The sequence below is a fragment of the Rhineura floridana genome, chromosome 10 (assembly GCF_030035675.1).
Source record: "Rhineura floridana isolate rRhiFlo1 chromosome 10, rRhiFlo1.hap2, whole genome shotgun sequence".
Lineage (NCBI taxonomy): Eukaryota > Metazoa > Chordata > Lepidosauria > Squamata > Rhineuridae > Rhineura > Rhineura floridana.
The window spans coordinates 3,273,765-3,300,346 of NC_084489.1; the positions used below are offsets into that span (position 1 = coordinate 3,273,765).

The following is a 26,582-nucleotide window of genomic DNA, read 5'->3' on the forward strand; positions in this document are numbered from 1 at the left end:
ATAAATACATACAGCCTGTATAATAGTTTATTGTCAAACCAGTTGGTCATTGCAGAAAAATCAGTATTAGTTTTTAAAAAGCAGTATTAGTTTCCTACAGAATAAAAACTGTAATACCTAAGTAAGCCCAGCCTACTTGCTTTAAAAGGGGGGGGGGACACAAAGAGAACACAAACACAATTCTTTTTTACATTCACTCCAAAGTCCCATTGATTTTCAGCACATTCATAACCATGTCTACTCAAAAGTAAATCCTACTGAATTCAATGGGATTTACTCTGGAGATATGGGATTAGCAATGCTTTTACCCCCACAAAAGCAAGTATTGGGAAGGTTTTGAAAACACTGCCCAGGATCTGACTCCTACACACAAGAGGGGGGGAAACTGAAATATATATACTTACCCAATTTATGAGATTTTCAGATAAACGGGGGGGGAACCACCATTTTCTGGCCTTGCAACGAGGTTTACTAGACACTGCCACAGGTCAAACAAACACTTCACTGATTGGCTGCAATCCTGAATGGGAGGGGTTAAAGCTACGAAGTGCTATACAGTTGTTTAAAAAAAGATTTAACGGGGGTGGCTGACATTTTTATGTATATCTCGAGAACCGGACCACCTAGAAACTTAATTTTTTAAAAAATTAAAGCTGAGAATCACCCCCTCTGATGGTGTCACCTGATGTGGTCTGCACCCCCGCATCCCCCTAGTGACGCCACTGGGGGCGGCTGATGTTTTTATGTATATCTCAAGAACCGGACCACCTAGAAACTTATTTTTTTAATTAAAGCTGAGAGTCACCCCCCTCTGATGGTGTCACTTGGTGCAGTCCGCACCCCCCTGCACCCCCCTAGTGAAGTCACTGTGTGCAAGCATTATCTAAAAGCCTATGGGATTTTTATGCATTCATGACGATCCATGGGGACAATGGCTGTCCCATTTTTATTTCTGTCAGGGACTGTTGTATGGATTCTTTGATTCAGTAGTAGTCTACAACTCTGCATGTTCTGTTTGTCATACTGAGACTACTGGAAACAGCCTTCTTCACTTTGTGACTTACACCCATCATGGCCATAACATGTAATATGAACCTCCACTTGTTATTGCACAATTCCCATCAGCAGCTTTCTGGTAGTGAGTGGACTAGTGCTGGCATGGAGACTTTCCATATAATTAGTAGGGAAATTTGTTCTACATGTCATGGGTGTAGAAATGAGGCAAGTATGCATAAGATATCTTCAGTAATATCTGTGTATGGACTGTCATGTGTAAAGCAGCCATAATCAAGACTCAGTATTTGCATTAATCATAGCAGGTCATAGCAATTTCCATAAAACATCCAATATATCCCTTAATTCCTTGTTTGGGCCAAGGAATCACCCATTAGATTGTTTGAAAGCTAGTGGATTGCAACTTTGCATGGATGCCCTCTACACTCTCTTGCAAATAAAGATTTGACTTTTAATGGCTGTCTTACATGTTTAAAAAAAGGATGGGACCAATTCCCTTCCAGTTTAAAAATATTTGTATGTTGCTTTTCCTAGGGCACACATATACTATCTCAGTAATAAAATTTGCAGACGGTAGGCCGTTATTATAATCCTTATTATCCCTATATTACACTGAACTAGAGATGTGAAGGCCTGGGGAAAAATGTTTTTTCTGTGAAGACTTTTTTGTTTTGCTTTTTTCTAAAATTTGAAAAAAAAATAGGGATAAAAAAAACAAAAAAACATTTCCCCCCCCTGGGCCTTCACATCTCTACACTAAACATGTGAACTCAGACTGAGAGACAGCAGCTTGCGAAAAGCTGTTGAGTTCATGGCTGGGCTCAGATTTATGCTAGGGATCCACAGATTTAACCACTGTGTATATCGGATTTCTACTAAAGGTATGGAGACCATATATACCATAATCTAGTGATTTACATTTCTCTGTCCATTCCTCATTGCCATGCTTCTGTGCCTGAACAAACCTATAAACAGAAAGTAGAAAGCAGAATTACTTTTTCTAAAGTACATCTGAAAATCTCCACAGTTTAGAGCAAGGAGGGCAATCTGTGGCTCACTAGATGTTAGGACCCCAACTCCCATCAGCTCCAGCTAGCATGGCCAAAGATTAGGGATGAAGAAAGATGTAATCCAGCAACATCTAGAGGGCCACAAGTTCTACAAACCTTGGATTCAACTCATGATTAGTGAGGAGAGAGCATAAGCATGAGTCCCAGTTAGCATGAGTCCCTTGAGTTAGCGCATCACAGTGCAGGAACAAAGAGGCCAGAGAGGAGCACTGTGGCTGCAGGCTCCTCTTTGAGATCCCACAAATTTGTGTGGTCCCAGTAAGTCCTAGTTTGGCTGACCATGTTGTGTGAATCAGACCACTCTAAAACTAATGTACCAAGCCATGCGTGTCATAAAGCATCCATGACTGGGTTCCAAGACTGGCCTTGAATAAAGATGCAAACAATTTTCAAAATGCCACAAATCATTACTTCCAACATAATGTTGTACTTTGAAGAGGTTAAAATTTATGGTACTAATAAACACATAAACTGTTACTGGTAACTGTGTAGAAGTTTTTTTTTATGACCAATTAAAAATAATGAGCCCTGGTGTACTTCAGCCTAAGGCCAAACATGAAAGGCAATTAGGCAGCATGTCCACTGGTGGTATCCAGATCACACAGAACAAGAATTAAGGGAAAGTTTGCAGCACAGTTATTTATTTATGCCAGCTCAAAGACTGACATCTTTAAAGGATCATTTGTCTCCTAGCAGCTAAAATCAAAAGGGTTGTTTTAATATCTTGTTTTAATAGCATTTTAACTTACATTATGCTGTGGGGAGGACCCTTATTCCTTGGTAATATTTTGATTAGAAAAATCAAACTTTGTTGCTCAACTGATGCCAGATCTCACAGAGAAAGAGGCTGGGCTGGTTAGAAGTTGCAGCTCCAAGTGAGCAACTTACTCCAGTGAAAATGATGGTGGTTCTCCTTCTCCTTGGGTTTAATGGCACCATGAAGGTTGGGAGCAGACTGACGCCTTTCAAGTCTCTGTCTCCAGACTTCAGACTACATCTTCCAGGCTCCATCCCCTTCTGGAGAACTTCAGAGTGGTAAATGGCCAACCTTCTGGAATGGAGGAGTCGGGCACTCCTTTCCATTCCATAGCCTCCCTCCTAGTGCTCTCCTTGTACCACTGAACTGGTGATATGCAGTGGGAGGTATCTGCTTCTCAGGCTCAGAGGAAGGTGCCCATAAGGGTCCAGGCTCCGACCCTACAGACCCTGGTGGTCTGGGAGGTTCTTCTGGGGCATTCTGTCCAACATCCTCAGGTGCAGGGGTCTCCTGATATCTAGCAGCTCGTTAGCTGGTGCCTTTGCAGCCTCTGATTGAGTCTTGATTGCTGTTGGATTTAGGGGTCATGATATCAACATTTATTATACCTTACTTAGATAATGTTAAGTAATATCTAGTTACAAATTGCATTATACCCAGGAATAATGAAAAGCTTACTTAGAAAATATTTTAGTATGCACTCAGGTGAGAAGAATGGGCTTGTCTTTAGTTGCTGCCAATCCTTCTCATCACTGTGACATACTGCGTCAGACATACTAAGGGGCAGGGAGAATGAGGAAACAGTGTATGTGGCTTCTAGCAACTGTCCACACACTCCTCTATTACTTCAAGGTGAACTAGAGGTATGAGGTGATAGTTGCTTAACAACTGGCACACTTTTCTTATTTCCCTATGCCTTGTATCAGATGAGGTCCCAATTGGGGCTAGGAGATTGGCCCTGGTGGAAAGGATAGTGGCACTTACTGATCCACTCTTATGAGTGCCCTGAGGATCAAGGATGGTGCGTGGACTTAATGGGATGTTGTGAGTTTTCTTAACCCACAACATTTATGCCTCACCTTCATGTAGCATGAAGGGCTGCTACTTAAACCCAAAAAATGATCAGTTGCCTAACCATGTCACTGATGGAAACATAGCAAGATGCTGAGTGTGGGGTGGTGGTGAAAGAGAAACTCTGCTGTCTGTGTGCTAGAGATTTCTCTGCAGACTCATAAGCAGATGCTCCTCTCCTATTAAAATGTCATAATTAGCTCATGCTTTGATGATGAAATATGTACACAGGAGTGGAATATGGCTCATCAGTAAACAGGGAGCTTGTTTGACAGTAATGTCATCTTTATTCAATATGTTTTCCAACCAAGCCAAAGGGGAGGGTGGAAGATAGTTGGAAGGAGGACACAAGTGCCTGCAGGCAGTTAAGTAGAAATTATTTCCCTTAATTTGCATGCAGGCATTACAATTTGCATTTTAATTTTAATATTTTAAAGCATGAGAGCCTGTTTAGGTAAATGTGCTAATTAGATCTTTGTAAACAACCATATGCTGTCATTTTAAAAAAAATTAAATTTAAAGGGTGATAAGAATAATATGGGCTTTAGATTGCTTGGAAGGAAAAGGAATAAACATTCATCTGCAAAAGTAATCTACTATCTTTAGGCACAAGGTGAGAGGTCTGTTGGGTTTTCTGTCCAGTGTTTGGGGGAAGGTAACCAATAGAAATGGAGATTTGAACATTCCATTCATCAGTGCTGTTGTTCTAGAATCTGAATGGAAGCAGGTAGCCAAGCAGGGAGGGAGGTTCCAAGAGCAGCTCAGACTAAGGAACCAGGCCTTCATCTAGGTGGAACCCTTTTGGCCCCTTTTTTTTGTCTCCTGATCCATTGTGAGTTTGTAGCTGCAATATCATCCTCTGGACATTTGAAAAAAATGGCACAAATACAGAAGAAAGCAGAACAGCAATTTCCGCTTGTAGCAACTACCACAGTATTGCAGAGAATAAGGTGCCTGGGTCCTGCTGCTAAACCCCAGTACTAGAGTAGAGTCATAATCCCTGTGCTTTATGCAATTATTTAGTGATTGACAGGAGCACCACACTGTGATAACAGTGTTGCTTTCCCAAAACTGTCTCAGGGTCTTGCTGCACATTAATCTTGTTCAGAGCTGGTTGACACATGAATGTTCATCAGTCATTGATTACCACATTAAGAAATTACTTTCCTGTGAGTTATCAGGTGATGAGACATCAAGTGATAAACTTGCATTTGTTCCTCACCTGAACGAGGTTCCTGTGCTTTTTAAAATCTTGATTGCTGAAAATTCAGTAATAGCACTGAAAATCATAGCACCCATGACAAGAGGAAATGTGCTGCTTTTCATGCACATATAGAAAGCCCAGGAATCCCTCTCGGATCAAGACCTAATCTTGTTGAGGTGGTCAACCTGTCTCACCACTGTATGTACCACATCAATTTGCAGGTGGGGGCTCCTCCATATCACCAAATCCCTCCCGTCCATGCAGAAAACAAGCACGACTTCTAAGCTCACTTCCTCCCTAACATGCTGGTTTTCTGTACTAGTTTTTGTGGAGGAGGATTCAATTATGCAAGCCTACACTTGCAGTCTGCAGTGAGCCTGAACTCAGACTAGAATAGGTGAAGATAATTGGTTTCATCCAAGAGCATCTGCTGCTGAACTTAAGAACATAAGAACATAAGAACATAAGAAAAGCCTGCTGGATCAGGCCAGTGGCCCATCTAGTCCAGCATCCTGTTCTCACAGTGGCCAACCAGGTGCCTGGGGGAAGCCCGCAAGCAGGACCCGAGTGCAACAACACTCTCCCCTCCTGAGGCTTCCGGCAACTGGTTTTCAGAAGCATGCTGCCTCTGACTAGGGTGGCAGAGCACAGCCATCATGGCTAGTAGCCATTGATAGCCCTGTCCTCCATGAATTTGTCTAATCTTCTTTTAAAGCCGTCCAAGCTGGTGGCCATTACTGCATCTTGTGGGAGCAAATTCCATAGTTTAACTATGCACTGAGTAAAGAAGTACTTCCTTTTGTCTGTCCTGAATCTTCCAACATTCAGCTTCTTTGAATGTCCACGAGTTCTAGTATTATGAGAGAGGGAGAAGAACTTTTCTCTATCCATTTTCTCAATGCCATACATAATTTTATACACTTCTATCATGTCTCCTCTGACCCGCCTTTTCTCTAAACTAAAAAGCCCCAAATGCTGCAACCTTTCCTCGTAAGGGAGTCGCTCCATCCCCTTGATCATTCTGGTTGCCCTCTTCTGAACCTTTGCCAACTCTATAATATCCTTTTTGAGATGAGGCGACCAGAACTGTACACAGTATTCCAAATGCGGCCGCACCATAGATTTATACAACGGCATTATGATATTGGCTGTTTTATTTTCAATACCTTTCCTAATTATTGCTAGCATGGAATTTGCCTTTTTCACAGCTGCCGCACACTGGGTCGACATTTTCATCGTGCTCTCCACTACAACCCCGAGGTCTCTCTCCTGGTCAGTCACCACCAGTTCAGACCCCATGAGCGTATATGTGAAATTCAGATTTTTTGCTCCAATATGCATAATTTTACACTTGTTTATATTGAATTGCATTTGCCATTTTTCCGCCCATTCACTCAGTTTGGAGAGATCTTTTTGGAGCTCTTCGCAATCCCTTTTTGTTTTAACAACCCTGAACAATTTAGTGTCGTCAGCAAACTTGGCCACTTCACTGCTCACTCCTAACTCTAGGTCATTAATGAACAAGTTGAAAAGTACAGGTCCCAATACCGATCCTTGAGGGACTCCACTTTCTACAGCCCTCCATTGGGAGAACTGTCCGTTGATTCCTACTCTCTGCTTTCTGCTTCTTAACCAATTCCTTATCCACAAGAGGACCTCTCCTCTTATTCCATGACTGCTAAGCTTCCTCAGAAGCCTTTGGTGAGGTACCTTGTCAAACGCTTTTTGAAAGTCTAAGTACACTATGTCCACTGGATCACCTCTATCTATATGCTTGTTGACACTCTCAAAGAATTCTAATAGGTTACTGAGACAGGACTTTCCCTTGCAGAAGCCATGCTGGCTCTGCTTCAGCAAGGCTTGTTCTTCTATGTGCTTAGTTAATCTAGCTTTAATAATACTTTCTACCAGTTTTCCAGGGACAGAAGTTAAGCTAACTGGCCTGTAATTTCCGGGATCCCCTCTGGATCCCTTTTTGAAGATTGGCGTTACATTTGCCACTTTCCAGTCCTCAGGCACGGAGGAGGATCCGAGGGACAAGTTACACCACCACCCTTTTGATAATCTTGCCCCCAAAAGGTGCATTGGTGATGGAGCAGTAGTCAGCATAAACATCTGGGTTCAGGGTAGTTTTTTCCAAGAGTGGTCACTCCACTGACTACTTCATGGCAGCAGAGACCATCTCATCATGTAAAGAAGCATTCATCACACTTTGGATCTACCCAGTCAGCCCTCCACAGCTGACAAGATTTTGGATGAATTGCCACCACTGGCTATTGGAAAATCCCCCAGAGCATTCAGGAATCCATTGAATTCCATAAGTCTCTATGGGCAGACCATCTGAATAGGTCCTCCTCCTCTGCAGGGGGGATTGATACCATCAGACTAGAGATGTAAAATTTCCAGAAATTTCGAAGCCATGGGAAAAAATATAGGACCCTTCCAACTCTACTATTCTATGATTTTTCTAGCCTTCACGTCTCTGTTCCCTTATTTTACTACTGGGCCCCAGCCAGAGAGCAGGTACGGTATATATCTTTCAAGAGTAGCAATCATGTGACAAAAGCCCTTGGATTTCAGTTCAGAATGGGACAACAATGTGGTAGGTTGAGTACCTTGTTCAATAATGTGTAATAGGGGTGGAGGTGAGGTAGGAGCTCAGGCCCCTTCATTTGAGTTTACACTTAGTTTGCTGCTGACCTGACAAACCTATTAACAGTACCCAGGTGGGGTGAGAAGGAGCTGCACGGCAATTATTTCCATGATGCCATGGCAATGTAGGAAGAAGTGAGCGACAGCAGAGTGCTAGGAGAAGCAAACCTCTTTCTTTTTCCAAACCCTATTATTTTAACTAGTCTACCACAGAGACCATTTGTCCTCCTGTGTCTTGACTAGCTAAGTTGATTCTTACAGAATTGTTAACACATTCAGCAGAGCCGGTTTGTATTCTGCCACTCTTTAGCCAGAGTTAATGCTGAAAGAAACACACAAATCACCCAAACATTGCCAGCGCCTGCCCTATGGGTTACATTATCCATTATTTGCCGACAGCTTTGGGCTTGTTTGTTAGAGGCAGTGCATATTTATTTATTTATTTGCCAAAAGGAGAAACTTACACCTCCAACCCAGTGGAATGCTTTAGTTGCTATGTGATTCAAAACAGATACTTTGTTAAAACAGCATCCTAATTAAATGACCAGATGCAAAGGACGGCAGGAATGCTGTACTTTTAGTAGTTATGTAGAAAATTTCAGCAGGTGTGACTTTTCTCACCTTAGCAGGAAAAGATGAAGATGCCCAAACTCCCTCTTGTGCACAACTGTGATAAAAACAGCTGTGCTTATTCACATTTGGTAACCCTAATCAAGGCAAGTGAAGCAGAGCACGCCTTTGCTTGCCAGAGAGATCTGTGCTGCTTGCCCCAAACACCCAGTGACCTCCCCCTCAAAGGTCTGCCTTAATACGCATAAACATCAGAAGGAGCAGCAAAGGACCCCATGCAATGAGTGATTCGCTGGGATGCAAAAGGTTTTGCAAAATTTAAGAACCAGTTTGGAAGGAGCAGGAAAGCATAAAGAAAGTTATGAACATTCTTACAGATCTTAAACTGGAACAGTGACAAAAGCATTGTCAGCAGAATACCAATTCACAGCACAGGTGTTCAACACAAAGTATAGCTCTTATAAGCTAAATATGTTGTTTTATCTACTCTTGCAAATGTTGAAAAAATACAAGCAGTCTAATTTATTACCTTGTAAATTAAAACAGCTTGTAAGTCATCCACTAAGACATTTGCATCTATTAGCTGTAATGAAGTAATACAGGGCAATAATAATCATGTGAAGAACATATCTGCATATCTGAAGTATCATAAATGTTTTGCTCTGTTCTGAACGGTTGGTAGCTTACACACTTCCCTCCTTGTACTTAGTTGGATAAAAGTAAGTTTAGAAGTAAGATTGTGTCACTGCACAAGTATCACCCCACTGTAGTCATGCTTACTAGAGTACATATAATTATGAGACAAATTAATCTGTCACTGTGAAAATAGGATGTTGGACTAGATGGGCCTTTGCCCTGATCCAATAGGGCTCTTCTTACGTTCTTATGTAGAGATGTTTGAATCATAGAATAGTAGATTTGGAAGGGGCCTATAAGGAATGCAGGAATTCAAGTTAAAGCATGCCTGACAGGTGGCTCTCCAGCTTCGTCTTGAATGCCTCCGGTGCTGGAGAGCCCACCACCTCCCTAGGTAATTGGTTTCACTGTCATACCACTCTAATAGTTACAAAGTTTTTCCTGATGCTCAGTTGAAATCTGGTTTCCTGTAACTTGAGCACATTATTCCGTGTCCTGCACTCTGGGATGATTGAGAAGAGATCCTGGCCCTCCTCTGTGTGACAACCTTTCATGTACTTGAGGAGTGCTATCATATCTCCCCTCAGTCTATTATCCAGGCTAAACATGCCCAGTTCTTTCAGTCTCTCCTCACAGGGTTTTGTTTCCAGTCCCCTGATCATCCTTGTTGCCCTCTTCTGAACCTGTTCCAGTTTGTCTGCCTCCTTCTTGAAGTGCAGAGACCAGAACTGGACGCAGTACTCAAGATGAGGCCTAACCAGTGCTGAATAGAGGGGAACTAAGACTTCACGTGATTTGGAAACTAACTTGAGCCCATTATTCCGTGTCATGCCCTCTGGGGCGATCGAGAAGAAATCCTGGCCTTCCTCTGTGTGGCAACCTTTCAAGTACTTGAAGAGTATCTCCCCTAAGTCTTCTCTTCTCCAGGCTAAACATGCCCAGTTCTGTCAGTCCCTCCTCATAGGGCTTTGTTTCCAGTCCACTGAAGGTGTGGCGTGGCTGGGCTGTGGCTGGAGCTGTGAGTGTGTCTGCACAGAGGCTTTCTGGCTTGGAGGTCCAGGACTTTTGAGGAAGGGAAAAGGCCAGGCAGAGCAGTGCTTCTGCCAGGAGGGTGGTTTCGCTTTCCCTCTCACTGAGTTATGGAGAGCTGGAGCTGGCATCCTGGAGGGGGGGAGGTGAAGGAATGCAGCCTTCAGAGCTGACAGGAGCTGCTAGGAGGGAGAGAAATGTTGTAGATGGAGAAAGAATGGAGATGAGAATGACTAAAATACTGCCTGGCTTTCAGGAACCCATGGAATTTCTGAACCAGGGCATCAGCGACAGTGATGAAGAAGAGGAGGAGGAGGACAGCAGAGAGGAGCAGGGTGGTTTGGAAGAGAACACCAAGATAGAGGTGGGAGGCTTGGGAGCTCAGAAGTCATGGGTTCCAGAGAAAGCCTCCAAGGAAGAGAAAAGCCTGCAGACTTATTATTCCCTAGAGAGGCTGGGGGCTCTGGCTGGCATGGTGTAGAGCAGCCTTTCCCAACCTTTGGGTCCCCAGATGTTGCTGGACTACAATTCCCATCATTCCTGGCCATTGGCCATGCTGGCTAGGGTTGATGGGAGTTGTAGTTCAGCAACATCTGGAGACCCAAAGGTTGGGAAAGGCTGGTGTAGAGGCTGAAGGCAGAGAGGCTGCCTGTGGAGTCAAGAGGCACAGCCTGTCTGGGGGTCAAGGTGGGCAGGGTGAGTTTGGCGGAGTGTCTGGCTCACCTGAGAGAGGCACAGGAAGGTTGGGAGGTACTGAGCAAGAAGAAGCACCTGAGTGTGGAGGGCAAGGAGCAGCTCCTGTACTTTATGGAATTGGGGAGGATTAATTTTTATGAGGTTTTAACTGGAATTGTTTTTAAATTGATTATGATTATGTTTGCTGGTTTATTATGTTGTATATTATGTACTGCTTTTATTATTGTAAGTCGCCTAGAGTGTCCACTAACCTGGACAGATAGGTGACCAACCAACAAATAAATTTATTATTATAGATATGGGACTCAGCCTCATCCAGAGAGTGCAGAGGCTGAGGCAGAAGGAGCGGAAGGAGAGGCAAGGCAGCAAGCTGGAGTGGGGTATGGTTGTACAGGGAAAGGGGAGAGCTCCTTGGGAGATGCGGAAGCAAGTGCAGTCCCTGGCCCCTCAACCATCCACTCCCAACTAGAGGAGAGAATGTAGAAGGAAAAGAAGAGTGGAACTGCAACAGGCCATTCTCACTCTGTTGGCCAAGAAAGGGTACCTCAAGGATATCAAGAACTGAAGGCCAATTTGCCAAGGTTCTGACAAAGAGGCTGATGAAAGAGGTGGGCGACACTTGGGCCAGACCAGTGCACTCTGTGGGAGGACTGTGATGGACTCCTTGTGTGCCATCAGTGAGGTGCTGGAGGTGGCGAAGTAAGGCTAACAGCAAGGATGCATAGTCTCCCTCAACCTAGCCAAGGCCTTTGACCGGGTGAGGCATGAACACTTGTGGGTGGTGCTGAAACAGCAGGGGGTGCCCGCAGGCCTCATCTAGGTGGTGAGGACTCTTTACTGGGGGGCAGTGGCTAGGCTGAGAGTCAATGGATGGCAGGAGAGGCCTGCCTCAGTGTGTGCAGGGGTTAGGCCCACTGATCCCACTGCTGTATGTCTTGAGCCGGGATCCAGTCCTGCAACATCTGGACAGTTGCCCACTGGTAAAGGAACTAGAGGGGAATGCCTGGGGGAGGGCACAGGAGGGGAGGAGCATCAAAGTCATCAGTCATGCAGATGACTTCACCACCATCATTCAGAGTAGGGAAGAGGGGAAGGCCATCAGGGAGGTGTTTCAGCAGTATGAGGTAGCCCCAGAGGGCAGCATTAATGTCTTGAAGAGCAGAGCCATGGCTGTCAGGATGGAGGAAGAGGAATAGCAGGAGCAGCAGCAGGCAGGTGGCATTTGGCCAGGCATCCAGGTGCTCGCTTCCCCAAGGAAAGAGATAAATTCACAGCCAGAGGGGCAGCAGGAAACAGAATCTATGGTCAGGATCTTGGAGGTCTGGTTTAGCCTGGACACAGAGGCAGCTGTCATGAAGAACTGGGAAGAGAAGCTGGCCGAGCTCAAGCAGAGGCGAGGGCTGTGGCAGGAGTGGCTCACTCAGAAGGTACAGCTGCTGAAGGCTTACTGGCTGGACTGAACAGGGCAACTTTCAGCTTCTTGTTTGGGCCCCAATGCTGCCCCGTTAAGAGGGCATCCACATATCCAGACAGGGTGGAGGGGGCCCTGGGAATGGTGGCCGTGGAGGCCCACATAGCTGCAGCCTTTCTGGTCTTCAAACACAGCAGGGCAGCAGAGGAGGAAGAGCAGCCAAAGCCACAGGAACAGAGCGGCTCAAGGAGCAGAGGAGAGAGGGTATGGCCCCCCTTGATGGCTGCCTTCTAGGAGAAGCACCCATTCTTGGGGGCGAAGTGTCAGAACCGAGGAGAAGACCTTGCCCCACCTGGAGTCAAAGGAAGAGGGCAGGAGTCCTGTGGGGCCCTTTCCCCTGGCATCTGACACAAATGTGGAGGTGGGTGATGGTATGGGACATGTCAGTCAGAGTCTTCCACAGTATCCCCACCCTGGGGCTGAGGCGGATGTGGCAGCAGCTCTACTGAGGCATTGTGAGCAATCACCTCATTCAGGGGTACTGGCAGGAACTCTTGAGGAGGGTCCAGGAGGAGCAGAACAGGGAACAGGCCAAGGACGGTAACAAAACAGAGAAGGCAGAGCAATGGGAGAACTAAGAGCAGCTTTCAAGGACTCGAGAGTGCCCAGGTGGCTGCTGGATGGGGAAGCCGCATCAGGAGGGGAGCCCTCAGGGGGCACCATGAAGCTGCTGAATCTGATGCTGCAGTGGCATCTGTGGGTAATCAGAGGCAGTGGACTGTGGGGTGCGTGGGTGACTCCCCCCCTAGTTTGGATTACTCAGTGTACACAGTTTTTTGTGTGGACCATCCAATGTGTGCAGATGATTGTTTCCTTGAACTGTCTGGCACACAGGTTTTTTTTAGGAGGAATGACACACACACAGCGGAAAGGAGTGAGGAGCCCCATGGGGCTCAGGATGGGGTGTTGGTAACAAGGTGGCAAGGAGCCCTGCATGCCTCAGGGGGGAGGGGAAGCAAGGGGAAGGGGTCCAAAGGTGGGGATCATGACTTCTGTGCTAGGGACATCCAGAGAGTGGCAGAGATATGTGGAGAAGCAGGAATAGGTAGAGGGGGTGGAAATAGGTGGAGGACTGGAATATGTAAAGGTGGACATGTCTGTAATGGGCATAGTGTTTTGTGTGACTATGTTTTTGGTTTTGCTTTTTGTTGTTCCTGGTACCAGTGCTATTGATTGAATAAAGCCTATCCAAATCCCCTAATCATCCTTGATGCCCTCCTTTGAACCTGTCCAGTTTGTCTGCATCCTTCTTAAAGTGTGGAGTCCAGAAAGTTGTACACATGAAACAAGAATTTCTGCCATGCATCTCCAGGGCAACAACCTAGTAGGATGTTCCACTGTAAAAGAAGACTGGAGCAAAGTGCTGTTGGGTAAGCTCCTATTGTTTTCAGTGAAACTTGTGCAAGTAACTTCCCACCACATTGTAACCAACCTTGCTAGGCCTTTGTGCATGTTCCCAGAGGATTTTGTAGGTCTATGGCATGGCGTCAATGATAACATTGTTCACATAGCATTCTGCAGGCCCCAAGGCCTACAGGTGTCCCTAGGCCATTCTGGGACTTCAATCATAGGTTATTTCTAGACTGGAATTGGAACCCAGACCATTCCCAGATATCAGTCTGCCCCAACAGCTATTCAGAAACCTCATCCATGGTGTGAAAGCAATGTCATCTCAGGCAACACTGTCCTGAAAAGAGACACTACTGGCACAGATCACATTTGGTCGTTTTGTTAAGCCTGTTCCTGAGGAAGATTAATCCAGGGAGTCATCATAATGATTGATGATGATGATGATGATTAACAACAATAACAAGACTACGGCTATATCTGTATGGAATCAGGAAATAAAAAATGCCCTTGCTGTTGTGCTGAGAGATAGGTATGCAATCTACTTTGGGCTACACAAAGCACAAGATTGATATATATGTTTACCTTGAAGTAACTTCCACTGCGCTCAATGGGATTTGCTTTCCAGTAAATGCACACAGGTTTACAACCTTATGATGCAATCCTATGAATGTAAATCTCACAGTGTTCAATAGGACTTACTCCCAATTTAGGCAAACATGCACATGATTGCACTGTTAGTATATTTTGCTACAATGGTGAGATTTGGCTTCCACCTCTCCAACACCAATAAGCTAAACAGAGGGCCCATTTTCCCTGACAGACCAGAACAGTTTCTGTACTACGGCTCTTAAAATCACCCATCACCACTTATTTGGGATATGTCACTGGATATTCCTGTTAACATCAACAAATCCAGGGAAACCACTAGCTTTTGGCCCGCAGATTTCAATTTCCATTTCAAGCTCCAGAATGTTTTTATCAGAGCAATGTGCTGAGAAATATATATTAGGAAAATTGTCCATATTCTGATGTTTTTCATTGACCTGCCAATCAATTACATTTCTAGAATTTAGTTTTTTAAAAACTCAGTGCCCCTCTTCTCACCAGCTCAGAGAAGATGTTTTGTACTGATCTTGGTATATTTCATATTTTGCCATCTTCTCATAAATGACTTTAGAATGTACACTAAACACTAATAATTAAGGGAAAATATTATTTCATCTGGCATTTGCATGATAACACACCTGACTAATGTTTTCTGGAACAAGAATGATCATAAATTTAAATCTGACAAATTGATTCTGAAATGACAGGATAAAGAAAAATAGTCATGTGTAATCATTCCTAATATGAATCCCCATAATTAATATTGTCTAAAACATCTTTTTTCCTGCCAAGCCATGGTGACCTGTGGCATAATACCAACATCAAGCGCAAAGTGCAAACAACAGCATCATTGCAAACAGGACAGGAAAGAAGGATTCTGTAGGTCAAATACTGGAGTTGCTCAGTCACATGAATAAAGTGGCTTAAGTGCCATTCAGTCAATATTATATTGATCAGATGGAGGGAGACTGAATAAATATACAAAATGGCAATGAGAGGATTAGGGAATGCAATGTAATTCTAAAAATTACAATCTCATAGTACCAATATTTCTTGCCTGTTAGATCAGAAAGGACCTAGTTATGTTTAGAACACTATTTTACAGTCCACCTTTTATGATACACTGGCAATAATGTCACTGTAATCCAGCACTGATTTCCACAAGTATAATGTGGCAATTTTATCAGAAGACTACAAAAAAGCTTGCTCATTTCTCGCAGAAATGTCACTAGTCTAATCAAATCTTTCTTTCTTTCTTTCTTTCCGAGAGCTAGTGTGGATAGGTTTTTGGATACAGGAGGCATGAGTTTAAGTTCCTGAGCTGTGTGACTTGGGCCAGTCATTACATTTCAGCCTAACCCATCTCATAGGGCTCTTTATTATTTCTTTATTTATAAATCTATCTGCATACTGACATTTCATTAAAAACATCAAAGCAGTTTACAAGTTTTTTTAAAAAAACCCAACAAACACCATATAACAAAAGCATTAAAAATACAATAAAAACAAAGGTCAGCTATTGCAAAAATGCATCTTAATTGCCTGCATAAGCCTGGAGGAACAGAAAGATTTTCAGCAGGCAGTTAAAAGTTAAAGCAGAAGGCATCTGTTGAATCTCTGTTGGCAGTGCATTCCAGAGATCTGGGCCAATGACACTGAGGTCTCAATTCTGTGTCAATGTAAAATGAGCCTCACCAAACTGGGGGATGACCATGGCTGCTCCTGCAGATGCTCTCAGTGACAGAGCTGGGATATAATGGTTCAGGCGGTCTTAAGATACCCTGGACCTTAGTTGTTTGGGGCTTTGTTAAATTAATACAAGGACACTGAACCTGGCTTGGTAGTGGATTGGCAGCCAGTGCAGATGTTTTAAGAGTGGTGTCACATGTTGTTGGCCATATGCTCCCATCAGGAGACTGGCCACTGCATTTTACACTAGCCATAGCTTTCGAACGAGGGTCAAGGGCAGCCCCACAAAGACTGCATTGCAGTAATCCAGCCTCGAGGTCACCAACCCATGGACTACAGGTGTCGACTATCTCTGTCCAGGTACAGCCACAGTTGACAAACCAGACAAAGCTGGTAAAAGGCCCTCCTAGCCACAGAGGATACTTAGGCCTCTAGTGACAAAGATGAATCCAGGAGTACCCCTAGGCTATGGACCTGATCCTTCAGAGTAAGTACAACCCCATCTAGAACAGGTGGCTTGCCTGTCTCCTGGACATGGGAACCACTTACCCCAAGAGGCCCCCATCTTCCCAGGATTCAAGCACGGTTCATCCAGTTCACTACAGCATTCAGACAATGATCCAGAGCATTCACAGCCTCTCCTGATTCAGATGGAGAAACAGAGCTGCATGTCATCAGGATACTGCTGACACCTTGCTCCAAAACTCCTAATGACTGCTCCCAACAGCTTCACAGAGATGTTAAATAGCATTGGGGAGAGAATAGTACCCTGCAGAACCCTCACCCAATGTTACTGTTTGGATGTGATCCTGCAGGTAAGGGCAGAACCACTGTAATACAGTGCCTCCAATATCCATCCCACTGAGTTGGTCCAGGAGGATACCATGGTCAATGGCATCAAATACCTCTGAGCAGATGTAACAGGGTTGCACTCCCCCTGTCTCTCTCACGATAAAGGTCATCCATCAGGGCAAACAAGCCTGATTCTGTTCTGAAACCAGGTCTGAATCCAGACTGTGATGGATGCAGATAATCGGTCTCATCCAAGAGTGTCTGGAGCTGGCCTGCCACCACTCGTTCAAGGACCTTGCCCAGAAATGGAACATTTGCTACCAGCCTATAGTTATTAAGATTTTGTGGGTCCAGGGAGGGTCTCTTCAGGAGTGGTCTCACTATTGTCTCAAGCAGGCAGGTAGTAGCAGCAAACAGCTCTCCTTCTTCCCTGGGCAATGGTAGTCCCCTTCCTCCTACAGGCACTGGGTCTTTGGGCATGTGTCTTTGGGCAGCATAGCCCTGGGACTGATATTTCATTATCAGGAGGACTGCTAACTTTTCAGCCTCATTTGTGAAGATTTCCTCTCACTCCTATTTTTATGAGGACAAAATTCCAGCCTCAGTATAAGATGAGTACGACTTCCTTGAACTGCAGTCTGAGCATGCTCAGAGCTGTTTTCTTGGTCACATCTAAATGGCCTTAACTACCCCGGGGACTGTGTTTACCTTCCTTGATCAGTTGTTTTCTGATTATTATTTGCTGAATTTTTATTTCTATGAACTGCTTATTTGTGTGACTGAACATCACTAGATAGACTGTGAGTATCTTCTTTGTACAATAAAGAAAAAATATATCATTTTTTTAATGGATGGGAAGGGGGATGGTCATAAAACTATTCTCTTTAAAACGTTTAGAAACACATTTTTTAATGCGGTGAGAGGGCTTGAGAGTGTTGAAGACACTGAGAGCAATGCTGTAAGGAGTCTAGACCAAAAGGCTAGACTCCTAGCAGGGGCACCCAAGCTGGAATGGTCAAAGCTGAGACACCAGACTAAGATGCATCCAAGGAAGGCAATGGTCAACCACCTCTGAATATTTCTTACCACGAAAACCCTATGAACAGAGTATCCAAAATGCAACACGAGATAGTGCTGGAAGATGAGACCCCCAGGTCAGAAGGCAGTCACCAAGCTACTGGGGAAGAACAAAGGACAAGTACGAGTAGCACTGTGACTAATGACGCAGCTGGGTCAAAGCCGAGAGGAAGCCCAAAGGCTGATGCACACAAATGCGAAAGGAGAGTCCGGAGTTGTACGACGCACACAACAGGAACATGGAATGGGAGAAGCATGAACCAGGGAAAGTTGGAAATTGTCAAGCAAGAAATGGAACATATCAAAATTACAATACTTGGTGTGAGTGAATTAAAATGAATGGGAATGGGACATTTTCAATTAGGCAACTACAAAATATTTTGTGCAGGAAATGAGAAATTAAGAAGAAATGGGGTTGCTTTAATAGTGAGAAGTGATGTAGCAAAAGCAATTAGGAGCTACAACACAAGGTCTGAGCAAGTAATATAAATGAGACTAAAAGGGAAACCTATTGACATAGCCATCATCCAAGTCTCCAATGGCAAATGCAGAAGAAGAGGAATTGGAAAGATTTTACGCAGAAGTACAGGAGGAAATTGATCACACACCAAAACAAGATGTGCTAATAATCATGGGGGACTGGAATGCAAAAGTAGGGAACAGAGAATAACTAGGAATTGTGGGGAAATGGGGCTTAGGAGACAGAAATGAAGCAGGAGAAAGACTTATTGAATTCTGTGAAGCCAATAATTTGTTTCTTGTGAACACTATTTTTGAGCAACTGAAAAGATGACTACACGTGGACATCACCGAATGGTCAATATAGGAATCAAATTGATTATATAATTGGTAACAGAAGATGGAGAAGTTCCATTCTTTCTGTGAAAAGAAGACCAGGAACAGACTGCGGTACAGATCATGAACTGGTTGTATCAAAAATCTAAACCTAAAGCTAAAGAAGACCAACAAAGCAATCATAATGCCAAAATACAATTTAAATAACATCTGTATTGCCTGGGCCCTGGGCTGCTTCAAATTTTAGGGTCGGTGATATTCAAAGTTTACTCACAAAGGAGACGTTTATTCAGAGCTTGGAAGATTACTTTTAAAAAGTAATAAATTACAGTTACATGGCTCAAAAAAGTAGTAATTACCGTTGCAATTACAATTGCTCTGAAAGTAACTGATTACTTTGCTTTTCCTCCAAAGTAATCACTACAATTATATTTCAGTTACTTTAAAAAAAAAAAACGCCTACAAGGTGCTGGCCTTGGCTGCTGCACATCTAAGTAGCCTAAAACAACATTAAAAATAAACAAACACATACAGAGGTAGTAGAATAATTATTTTTATTCATAAGATAGCAATGGTGGTCTCTCCGCTGGTAAGGGTGGTGGGGAGGAAGGCTGAGGCCACTACTCAGATCTTTGCACATCAAAGTGCAACCCCCCCATTCAGCCAGCCAGCATAATCTCTCTCACTTAACCACCTCCTGGACCCTGCCCTGCTACCAACTAAGGGACACTCACTCAAGCAAACATTTTCCCCTGAGATGCAAAAAAGTTAAAATACTGCAAATGCAGCACAGTAGCCAGAGAGGGTGGTGGAGGCCACTTTGTGTGCCAAGTGCAAACACAGTATTCACACACACATACACACACACACACACGTTGTCATCTTTCACCTCCACATTTCTTTATCTCCATTCTGCTGCTGCCTCCTTCTCCTCCTTTATCCATGTCCTTGACCTCTGGTTCCTTTTCCCCTCCACTCCCTTCTTCACCACCACTATCTGTTTTTTTAAATAATTGTTTTCTCCACTCCACCCTGTCTCACTCTCCGCCTCCTCCCTCGTCACCTGCTACCCATCCACAGAGCATGAGAAAAGAGCGACACTGCACAGAAGCCCAGTTTGAGGCACATGATTTTCACCTACAAATCAGAGGAGCAGAAGACTTCCCCTGATCCCCTCCCAAGTAATGCCCAAAAGTAATTCTGAAACGTTACAATTACTCCACAAAAGTAGTAAAATTACTCCTAGTTCTATTACAATCAAAATGTAAAGGAATTACCCACTCGTTACTCAAAAAAGTAATGAATTACAAGTAATTCGTTACTTGTAACTAGTTACTTCCAAGCTCTGCATTTATTGGGTATATAACAGGCATGCCTACCCAGTGGAACAGACTGTCAAGGTTCCTCACAGAGACGTTGAAGTCTGAACCCCGACCTGGCTGTGCAGGCTCCTTTTATAAGGAAAATCTTGGCAAGGCACAGTGGTGACGAAATACATCATTAGCTGCTATGTTACATCAAATCATCACATCTTGACAGGGTACATAAGTGATTATGCTATATCAGACTAAGCATCAAAGCTTATGATTAATAGAGTTTATGCTACTATCTTACTATCTTTGAAGTACCACAGTCTCTTGATCTAGGATGTCAAGATACTTGATGGATTATCTTATCTACGTGCGAGGACACTGTACTAGGTGTACACTGTTCTGGTGTAAACAGGTCCGCTTGACCTGTCTATGCCACCCTCTCCTTGGCACATGCGCTACTGTTTCTTGACACGTGCAGCTCATTAGAGCTATCTACAAGCTTCAAGGCTACTGTACATCAAATGGTTCTTTCCCTCCCCATCAGCCTCCTAGATAAGACACAGCTGGGTGTAAATTGGGTACTCATTGACCGTTACTTGAACTAATCTCTGATGAGCTGAACTTCTTGCAGGTGTTCAGAACTGAGAAAAACAACATTATTAAGCTTTCACTTGCAAATCTTAACCTCTTAAAGGCAAGAGTACATAATAAAAAATAGCCATACACATGCAAAGGGAATGATTACATGAATGCCCCATGGACTACAACATCCCAGAAGAATATAAAGATCAAATAAGGAACAGATATGAGGCTTTAAACTTGCTTGAGAGAGAACCAGAAGAACTATGGACTGAAGTCAGGGACAGTATCAGAGAAGAATGCAAAAAGACAATACTTCTAGTTAAAAAGAGAGAAATACCTCAATGGATGACTGATGAAACTCTTAAAATGGTTAAAGAGACAAGGAAAGCAAAAGCAAAACGAGATAGAAACATGGTCAGAACCCTAAATGCAACAATACAGCAGCTAGTATGTAGGGACAAAGAGAACTATTGCAATAGTAATTGTATAGAAATACAAGAGGACAACAAAAAGGGAAGAACAAGAGCCCTATTCCAAAAGATTAGAGAAATGAAAAGGAAATTTAAACCACGAGTAGGGATGTTGAACAATCAACAGGGAAACACACTGACTGACCGAGATGAAATAAAAGGAAGATGGAAGCAATACACTGAAGAACTCTATAAAAGAGATGCCAGGATGACAGATTCATTCAGAGAGGAACCGTATGATGAAGAACCAGAAATTTTAGAATGTGAGGTGAAAGCTGCTCTTAAAATACTTGGAAGAAACAAATCACCAGGAACAGATGGCATACCAATAGAGTTACTACAAACTACTGAGGCTGAATCTGTCCAAATTTTGAGAAAAATTTGTCAAGAAATATAGAAAACTAAACAATGGCCCACAGACTGGAAGCATTCCATACACATCCCAATTCCAAAGAAAGGTGATCCCAGGGAATGCAGTAATTATCAAACTATTGCCTGGGTTTAGAAAGGGAAGAGGCACCAGAGATCATATCGAAAACATACCTTGGATAATGGAATGGAGCAAGGAATTTCAGAAGAAAATCACCCTGTGCTTTATAGACTACAGCAAAGCCTTTGAGTGTGTAGATCATGAAAAACTATGGAATGCTTTAAAAGAAATGGGGGTGCCACAGCATCTGATTGTCCTGATGCGCAGCCTGTACTCTGGACAAGAGGCTACTGTAAGGACAGAATACGGAGAAACTGATTGGTTCCCCATTGAAAAGGGTGTGAGACAGGGGTGTATTTTATCACCCTATTTGTTTAATCTGTACGCAGAACATATCATACGGGAAGCGGGATTGGACCAAGATGAAGGAGGTGTGAAAATTGGAGGGAGAAACATCAATAATTTAAGATATGGAGACGATACCATACTCTTAGCAGAAACCAGTAATGATTTGAAACGAATGCTGATGAAAGTTAAAGAGGAAAGCACAAAAGCAGGACTACAGCTGGACGTCAAAAAGACTAAAGTAATGACAACAGAAGATTTATGTAACTTTACAGTTGACAATGAGGACACTGAACTTGTCAAGGATTATTAATACCTTGGCACAGTCATTAACCAAAATGGAGACAACAGTCAAGAAATCAGAAGAAGGCTAGGACTGGGGAGGGCAGCTGTGAGAGAACTAGAAAAGGTCCTCAAATGCAAAGATGTATCACTGAATACCAAAGTCAGGATCATTCAGACCATGGTATTCCTGATCTCTATGTACGGATGTGAAAGTTGGACAGGAAAAAAGGGAGATAAGAAAAAAATCAACTCATTTGAAATGTGGTGTTGGAGGAGAGGTTTGCACATACCATGGACTGCGAAAAAGACAAATAATTGGGTGTTAGAATAAATTAAACCAGAACTATCATTAGAAGCCAAAATGATGAAACTGAGGTTGTCATACTTTGGACACATCATGAGAAGACATGATTCACTAGAAAAGACAATAATGCTAGGAAAAACAGAAGGGAGTAGAAAAAGAGGAAGGCCAAACAAGAGATGGACTGATTCCGTAAAGGAAGCCACAGACCTGAACTTACAAGATCTGAACAGGGTGGTTCATGACAGATGCTCTTGGAGGTCATTGATTCATAGGGTCGCCATAAGACATTGTCGACTTGAAGGCACATAACAACAACAATCCTGTAGAAGTTCACCTTCATTATAAAGTGATGGAATAAAGAGGATAATTAATTATGCTGAGAGGGAAAGGGGAGTGAGTTGATTCAAATACATTATGTGACTGTATGGGGGGAAAATTCAATTTGGTTCTCATTTAAAGTTGAATTTATCAAATTTGCACTTTCCAAAACAATATGAGAACTGAAACACAGCCATCCTTCGAAATTCACACTTCTCTGCATTTTGTGATGCAGTTCTCCAACCAATGTTTACAAAATTGCATAGATTAGGGGAAATGCACATAAAAATGAATATATACGTGAAAACATACAAAAATGCATTGAATTAGAAAAAAGTGCTTGCAAAAATGTATACATAAGTCAAAACTGCATCCCAAAGTGTGTTTATTAGGAGGAATTTGCATGAAAATGCTAGAGAATTTTCATGAGCATTTTTTTTAAAAAAATTGCAAATTGCTGCATAACTGAATTTAAGATCGGAAAAACGAGAAACTGAGAGAACTGAAATGGACAGATCTTTCCATCCCTAAATTGGAGTTATGAGTCCTCATATGGGAAGTTTCTGCTTAGCACTAAACATGGTGCATCCAGTGGAGTGATAATTGCCCAGGATAGTAGGAATCTTACATTTGGGAATTCCCCACTACCATGGCTGTAGCAATGTACCTGTGGCCCTCAGAGATGAGCAATACATGTGTAAACTTTTGGTATGATAACCAGGCCATAGTTTATGTGATCAGCTCATGGCTATGTAGGACTCCAAGGTTATGAAGCTGGTTCAGATTTTTGTACTTTACTGTTCAAGCCATAGGCCTAAATCTAACACAGAGTTTCGCATGCTTGAGTGTAAGCGATCTTGTATGCCATCTTGCACTTGGGATTAAGAATGATATTGCTGATGCATTATCTAATTTCCAGGTAGAGTATCTTTGACAGCTAGCACCCTGCAGTAAAGGCACAACTGGACGATATACCTTGGGTACTGAAAAGCCTTAACACAGAGAAGCATACAGAACCATCAAGGTATTACTGACTGAGACCTGGGTTCAAGTTTATGGTCGGCCGTGGAGCTCACTGGATGACCAGAGTTGTTGTGAGGATAAAAACGAGGAGAAAAAAACCATGGAGCCACCTTGAGGAAAGGTAAGATATAAATGTTATAGACAAACAAACTATAACCCTTTACTGAGCAAAGACCTTTCATAACCTTACAGCTAGTCCCTGACCAAAAATGATATCCATTTTTCCTTTGTACACTGTTGTCCTCAACCTCCCCTTAAGGATCATTGGTTTCTGTTATAACATTTGGGAATTAACGTATCTCATTGAACGGACTCAATATAATTACGTGATCCCCAATAAATAGTGAACCTTATTGGCATTCTTCCTATAGTTCTCCAAAAACAAGAACAGAAACAGCAATATATATTTCCTAGTTTCAAGGAAATATATGCATAAGAACAAAGAGATTTTAAAGCCATTAAAATAAAACTCTAATACAGCTATTACACACGTAAGAATGTGAAAAATATTCCTATGGAAGCTTAAAAACAAGCCATTAGCTCAAATCAATAGCCTTATTGATAGAACTTTTAAATGTGTAATAGCTCATCATAGATGACTCTCTGCACTAATGGTAATATCAATACAATTCAATAATGAAAAAGGTTTTAATAACAGATATTGAGGAAAATAAATGAAACTGTTTGGTTTGGGAGGTTTGCAGTCTAGGAAAAATCCATTTTGGATGCATTTAATGTATTTATAACAGAAGCCTAAGCAAAACTGGGCAATCTCTTCTCTCAGTATCTGAAGAAGTTCTTTACAAGTTAAGATTGAAGAACCAATGCCATTACTAATTACAGCATAGATTGTTCACTCATTCTTGTTAAGATAAAATACCTGTGGTTACAGATTCATGAGGTATGGTGTCTATAACTTTATGTGAACAGTCTGTTCATACCTTTATCGCTGGTACCTACAACAATTTTTCCTGATTGCTACCAAGATTTTTACGAAGCAATGGGAAAGTATATGGAAACATGACACAGCATTGGATAAATCATTGCATAAGAGCAAAGTTTAGCTCTCCCCACCCAATTGTTTGGCCAAACCAGTTCACCACAAGCCTCCCAGTTATCAGCAGCTCACTTTCATTCACTTACATTTTCACATCCTTATAGTACCTACACTGACAGTAATCTGCCAAAAGCTATCTAGTGAGTCTATTATGATATTGGGATTTGGGCTTCCTCATCTCCATCCACTGTACCCTTTGTGTGAAGATGGCAAATTGACTTTTGCATCATCACTGGCTAAAAGTTTCTTTATTTCCAGAATTTTCGAGAAGTGGCTGTAATGCTTTCCTAACTCTACCTTTAAATATAAATACATCACTGCTTGGGTTCAGTTCTGTTCCTGGATGCATACATGCAACTTTACTTTGAGGCCATGAGAAAATGCACAAACACATCTGAGGACAGAGTTGAGTGCTCTCAACTGAGATGATTTCAAAGATTCCAGATCTGTGGCAGGAGCTGTTCCAAAGATACTTCTTCCCTACTGAGAAGCACACAGTTCATTCATTCTGTTGCCTTTACTGCACGATTGCACTTAATTTATTCTCTGGCTCAGCCTAGCATGAATTTTGTGTGCTTGCTCTCATTAGCAAAAATTTCAACTGTTGTTTCAGTTCTGTATGCCTTTCCCTTGAGCTACTTCCTTCTTCATTACCTGTACAAGTAGAATTACTTAAATGTATTTTTCAGAACATCCTTCACACAAAGGTGAGTGTTGGGACAGTAGTTTAGACCCCACATTATCCAAGGACCTCTCCTGAGATTGGAGAAGGGTCAGATTAAATCTACCAGATCCAAATCTGTGTGGGAGATCATGCAAATTTATAGCATCACTATACAGGGAATATCATAAGGCACCAAGCTCTCCATCTGTTTGTATTCCTTCTCAAATGGCCCTTGTTACAATACTCTTGCCAAAAATAAAAGACTTCTCATGCCAACTCACAAGCACATTCTTTGATTCCTGCATGAAGAATCTGGTTCATAATAATTCCATTCATCACTACGGGCGCATTACTACATCCACATTTTCTGATAAGGCCCTTTAAAAATTGGATTATCTGGACAGTGAAGCTGATACCATTTGTGTGCACAGTAGAATTCAGTTTGACATCCTCATACAGCATGGCTTGCACTGATTTCCAGGAGCTTTTTCCAGCACCACTTATTGAAAAGATTTACAAAGGAGGAAGTGCAATGTAGGGCACAGTTTCTAATAATTTACTCTGAGGGCTATACTGAAACAAGACACGATACTTCATTTAAGGGGTTAAATTATATAATATGTTGACGTTGAAGATGTTGGTTCCCTTGGGACTCATAAAACATGTGAGATTGTATTATAGTAGATGTTCAGTTTCTGCATAAAATCAGTACAGTTAAGATTGTAACCATAAAAAAACTACTCTTTAACGGGCCATAGAATCATAGGATCGTAGAGTTGGAAGAGGCTTATAAGGCCACTGAGTCCAACACCCTGCTCAATGTAAGAATCCAACCTAAAGCATACTTGACAGGTGGCTGTCCAGCTGCCTCCTGAAGGCCTCCAGTGCTGGACAGCCCACCACTTCCCTAGGTAATTGGTTCAATTGTCATATCACTCTAAGAGTTAGGAGGTTTTTCCTGAAGTGCAGTCAAAATCTGGCTTCCTGTAACTTATCCCATTATTCTGTGTCCTGCACTCTGTGTCAATTGTGAGGAGATCCTGGCCCTCCACAGAGTGACAACCTTTCAAGTACTTGAAGAGTGCTATCATATCTCCCCTCAGTCTTCTCTTCTTAAGGCTAACCATGCCCAGTTCTTTCCGTCTCTCCTCATAGGGCTTTGTTTCTAGTCCCCTGATCATCCTCGTTGCCCTTCTCTGAACCTCTTCCAGTTTGTCTGTATTCTTCTTAAAGTGTGGTGTCCAGATCTGGATGCAGTACTCAAGATGAGGCCTAACCAGTGCCGAATAGTGGGAAACCAATACTTCATGTG

General features: G+C 42.8%; 1 protein-coding gene across 1 annotated transcript in view; it reads right to left on the bottom strand.

Moving 5' to 3' along the window:
• CNTNAP2 (contactin associated protein 2) overlaps positions 1-26,582 on the bottom strand; it is a 1,241,930-nt gene that overhangs the window by 452,112 nt on the left and 763,236 nt on the right. The gene's annotated exons all lie outside the window — the stretch shown is intronic.